The following is a 6,112-nucleotide window of genomic DNA, read 5'->3' as shown; positions in this document are numbered from 1 at the left end:
TTAGAAAAGTAAATTGTTCACTAAACAATTCACTTTTGGAAAGTGCCATGTTAGTCATCATTCATTCGAATAAAGGATTTTATTATCTTATGGATGGTTAAATGAACCTATACATATTTTAATGCACATATACAAGGTAAATATATGTGTATTAGTTATTTGGAATAACTAATGAAAAAATACATAATACACAAAATAATTTCCTACACCTAACTCCACCTCTCGGCCGACCCTCTTGTATACACACTCAGTGTGTATTTTTCTCCCTAATTATTTTCTAGCAAAGAGGATTGAGGGATCCCAAATTCCGTTGGGTGTGGAAGCAACTTTAGAGGGCTTCTACGTTGAAACCTTGCGTGAATTGGTCAAACAAAGAAGATTCGAAATAAATCAAATCAAAAGGTAATTCTTAATTTATAATTTATGTGCTTTCAAACAGTAGTTGCGACAACTTTTTCCTTGCCCTTCTTCCTCTTCCACCGTCTACCCTCTTGCCTTTCGCTTTGGAGGTTGAAGCCTCCCCTACCAATACCGCCTGTGTAGGCTTGTGGTCATCTCCTCATATTGGACCAACAAATTAAATAACTGATGAATTGACTTCTCAAATCCGTTCATATTGTAGTTAATAATAAACGGGCCGTAGGATAGAGGAAGTGACTGAAGGATCACGTCAATGTAATTGTCATTGTCAACCCCAACTTTGAGGTCTCGAGCTTCTCCATTAAGGATAGCATCTTAATCCCGTGACTTTGTACAAATGATCCTTTGGCCATCTTGGTCCCGGACAATATTTTTGTGGCGGCGTATCTAATATACCTATTAGAAACCGCATAAACTTCCTTCATATGGAGCATTATCGATAGAACATCATCGAGCCTATCATATTAATTTTGGATGTCTTCGACATTGAAGCCAATATGATACTGCAGACCGTGCGGTTGTCCTCAAGCCACTTCTCGAACACGGCACATTCTTCAGGTGAGGATCCTTTTGGCAAGCCATTAGGAGTGGCTTGTCCAAGACATAGTCCTGGTTCACGAAATCTAGGACAATCCTCAAATTTCGCAGCCAATCATTGTAGTTCGTGCCATTAAATTTGTTAGTCTCTATTATCATGGTTAAAGGGTTCTTAGATATTTTCTAGAAAGTAGAAAATTAAATAAAAATCAGCAGATGATTGTATTATTATGATTTAAACTTAAAGACTTGGTCTTTACTCTTTAACTCTCCCACTATTTATACGAAAGCCCACCACTCTCAAGTTGGATTTCGAAAATAAAATTTTCTAGTGAGTTTAGGATCCACAAGCCAATTTGTCATGCCCCAGTTTTACGATTCACATGCCAAAGGCCTCATGGGAGGTATCCAATATCATTCTCATTCCATGAGATTCCTAAGATCTTTTACCACACCACTTCACATGATTCTGAGACTCCAAATGAATCATGTTACTCGGTGTTCGGCTCCATCCATCAACCAAATCACATTTCATTCGTCGTCCCCTACGACTCGTGAGATAGGAAAACTGGTGAACATGTTTCTTTGTTCAAAATAATGGTTCATGTTTCCTCTATCCCAAATGTATCACGACTCATGAGACCATATTTGGGTATCGGTACCTTCCTTATGTGGATGGAAGGTTTGGACGGATCAAAACTATTTCGATCAAAGTCCATTATGAGCCTAATATTTAACTTGGTACAACCAAGCGAGAGTTAATGTTGAGTTTTAGACCGACACCTCATGACATATTAACATTGCATGGATAAATATCAAATATTTAAAGCATTAAGTAACTGCACATTTTCATTCTCCTCACTGTACCATCTGCTCTATTCTCTGATATGTTTTCTTGAGATCTTTTCCTTATTTCTTCACTGGGCAAAATGGTGGTCTTCCTTTGCCAATGTAATGGCTTAAGGAAAGCCACCATGGCTATCCTCTCCGTCTCCTCTCTCGACCCTATAAATAGGGGTTTTCTCCCCTTTGGCGACATATGGTTAAAAGTTGTGAATCCTTCTAAAGCCTTCATCTATTCTTAGTGAAATACTTAAGTTGGGTCTTTTTTTTTTTCAGTAAAGGTAAATTGCATTAAGAAAAATCGTAATGTACAGTCATATGGCTGATGTTGTGTGCCATGGAATTTGCCATAATCTATACAATGCTATCGTAGTAATTTTATTCGAAAATTCTGCACTAAGTATACGTAATCGCATTTCGTCTAGAATAATCTTAGCCACTACCGACGGGTCTTGATCTAATTGTTGAAACTCTCTTCTATTGCACTCCTGCCAAATGTGGTATACTAGAGATGCTAATAGGTTGCGATAGGCGGCGTTAACCACGTGCTTTCCCCGCCACTTTCGCGCAGCAATCATCACATCAATCATCCATCCTCTGTTTGTCCATGAAAATCGGACCTCCCTGCGTAAGATTCGAATACACTGCTTTGAATAAGGGCACGAAAATAGCAAGTGTTGGTGAGTCTTCGATGTACCCCTCGAGCAATGAACACAATCCCTATTAAGATGCAGTAACCACGGACGATCCATGGTGGAGAGTCGTTCATATAGAGCTAGCCATAAGATAAACGAAATCCTGGGAATTTTGAATGGGCCCATAAGCAGTGAATACCAACCTACCTTTGTGCCTGAATACCGAAATATATCATACACCCTCCTATTGGTGTAGGGGCCTCCCCTAAGAGCGATCGAGTCTTGTGTGCCTTGTAGTGGAGGCAAATTATGGATGATGTCCAGCATAATATTGTCCGCCTGTGTGTGAGTAGGTGTGAGAGGCAGTGGCCAATGCCATACTCCATTGTGAATAACCTCTCTAAGTAGCATGTATGGCCGTGTGTGGGTGTGATAGGGGCCGTGTGGGAAATATAATCATTAAGATCCCCATAGGATGCTAAGGATCCTGCCATTATATATTAATTCCCCATTGCCGATCTTATAATGGATATGAGGCTGTAGTATATGTCGAAATGCAAGCATTTTACGCCAACCCCATGGCCCAGAATTGGCCTCAACTGTCTATATAGATTTGCCTTGAAGTCGCATGGTGCAAATCCATGCTACCCATATAGAACCACTAGATCTGCTTACTATTCTTCAGATATGTCTACTCATAAGAGTCCGATTGAGGGCTGTTGCATCCATGATTCCCTGTCCTCCTTCTTCCACTACACGACACACTTGATCCCACAAAACCTTTGGATATCCAGAGGTTGATACACCTTTCCACAGGAACTGGCAGAACCATTTTTCTATCTCCTTATTAACTCCTTTTGGCAAAATAAATGCCATAGCCCAATAAATTTGTAGTGATATGAGCACTGATTTAATGAGTTGAACTCTGCAAAAGACAGCTGAATGGAAGCCCAACCCTGCAATCTCTTATCAATCTTAATAAGCAAAGGAGTGCATTCAGAGATGGAAAGCCGAGGGGCAATAAGCGGTAATTCGAGATATGTGACTGGCAATTCTCCCTCCTAAAAGCGGAGGATACTAAGAATTGTAGTTTTAAGTGGCTAAGCGGCTTTAGAGAATATAACCTGGCTTTTAGCAGCATTAGTATGAAGACCAGATAAAGAAGAAAAATCGTCCAAACCTTCTTTAAATACCCGTATTTAAGACTCATCAGCACGTCCGAAGACTACCAAATCATCAGCAACCGATAATTGGAATAGCCACGTTTCCTCACATCGCCAATGATAAAGAATTCCACCTTGACCCTCAATCTTCTATTGGATCATGAGGCGAAGGATTTCCATAACCAACACAAACAGATAAGGAGACATGGGATCCCTTTATCTAAGCCCTCGAGTGCCCTGAAAGAATCCATGAATGCCACCGTTCAATGCAATAGTAAAAGTTGTGGTTGTAACGCATTCACGTATCCATCCAATGAAGAGTTCTGGGAATTTATAAAGTCGTAGAACAGCAAATAGAAAATCCCACTCCACCATATCATAAGCTTTACGCAGATCAACTTTCAACGCACAACGAGGGGGCTTACGTTGTTGGTTGTAGCCCGAAAATAATTCCTATGCCAGTAAAACATTGTCCCCAATACTACGGCCCGGGATAAAAGCATTTTGTGTAGGGCTAATTAATTTGTCAAGCACCAACTGGATTCGCTTGACTAATATCTTAGTGATAACTTTGTAAAGCACATTACAGCCCGATATATGCCTGAAATCACTAACAGATAAGGGATTATGTACCTTGGGAATAAGAGAAATAACCGTGGAGTTAATTTGCTTCAATAGTCGGCCATTGTGAAAGAACTCCAGTATTGCTTTTGTAACCTCCCTACCAATGATAGACCATGCGGCTTTATAAAATCCAGCCGAAAAACCATCAGGTCCCGGTGCCTTGTCCTCCTCAATATCAAAGAAGGCCTCTTTAACTTCATCTCTGGTGACTTGGCTAACAAGCATATCCCCTTCTCTCTTCCGTTAACACATGTGTAGCCCTCGATCTCAGATGTTCTAGAGTCAGCTCCCTTCCTCGGCGTTCACCACCTACAAAGGTCTCAAAATAGCGCAGAAATTCCGCAACAATCTCCTCCTGGTCGTTGATCATATTATCATCAGGCCCTTTAATTTGAAAAATCCATTTTATTGCTCGTCTGGTGGCCACTTTACGAAAGAAGATCCTCGAGCATTGGTCACCCTCCTTTAATCATTGCATTTTAGCCCGTTGCCGAAGCATGCTTTGTTCTAATTTCACTGCTTTCATGAGCACGATTCTACAATAGTGCTCCAATAAAAACAATATCTCATCATGTCTGTCTTGTGCAAGGAGTTCCTCGGCTATAGCGAGGAATTCCTTGGCTGCTGTACATTGAGAGAAAGATCCCCTTTTTGTTGTCGTATCAACCTAAAAATAGGCTTAAGAGCATGTAACTTTCTAGTAACCACATACATACAAGTGCCCTCAATATCATGCATCCACACCAACTTAACAACATCCAAAAATTGAGGAGATGATGCCAAGTAATTATCAAAATGGAAAGGACTTACATAGTTAAGTCGGGAACCACCTTGCAACAACAGCGGAGAATGATCTGAAGTAGCTGGGGCAAGGCACCTATAATAAGCATTCGGCCACATGTCTAATACCACATTATTGGCCAAAACTCTGTCAAGTCGTTTCCACAAGCTTCTACCATCTCTACTACAATTATGCCAAGTAAATGTTTCTCCCTGCATAGGAAGTGTAATGAGACCCATCTCCATCACACACGCTTGTAACTCCTCCATTGCCTGTCTGATATCTCCCGAGGCACCACATACCTCGCTCATATCAAGTACCGCATTGAAGTCTCCCATCACAAACCATGCCTCCTCTGCGATTTCTTGTGATAGGTCACAAAAATCTTGCCACAACGTTCTCCTACTACTCACATCATTCATCCCATACACAATAGTAATCAAGTGTTGAGTATGCATCATTCGGTTAGTAACTCGACAATGAATTAATTGGTTACTAACATTAAGAATATCAATTCCCACGTTAGTATCATTCCACATAAGCCAGATACAATTTCCAACCGTATTATAATCAGTAAACCAGCTCCATCCTGGGCATATATTATTTTGAATAGTCGCAATATTAAGGGCTGCTACACGAGATTCAAGAATGCCAAGAAATAATAGTCTGTTTACCCGAATAAGCTCCTTAACCGCCATTTGATGGTCCCTGCGGTTAAGCCCCCGTACATTCCATACCGCAACAGGTATCATGAGCACCACATAGAAGGGCTGCATCTATTAGGGCCCTCAGGTTGAGCAGCTGTACACATCTCCACATCAGTTAATAGTGAAAAGGTATTATATAAAACAATCTCCTTACCCTTTGCAATATTAAGGGCTGCGTTTTACTGGACATCTCGCCCCTTATATCTCCTCTACCATTTGAACCACCAAAACGGGATGCATCATTCTTCATATCTCTTCCTCCATGTGATTCAACTACTCGGGCAGGAGGTGGCTCCTACTCATCGATCTCTTTCTCAATGTCTTTGTTCTTCGGGAGACGTTGCACAAATAGTTGAACATTCTGAGTCGGTTTCTTGATGGTTGGGCGTGTTTTAGCATCAT

The sequence above is a fragment of the Sesamum indicum genome, linkage group LG6, assembly GCF_026168435.1.
Source record: "Sesamum indicum cultivar Baizhima isolate 11 linkage group LG6, ASM2616843v1, whole genome shotgun sequence".
Classification (NCBI taxonomy): Eukaryota; Viridiplantae; Streptophyta; class Magnoliopsida; order Lamiales; family Pedaliaceae; genus Sesamum; species Sesamum indicum.
The sequence above is the reverse complement of the archived record's forward strand: the minus strand, read 5'-3'. Positions refer to the sequence as shown.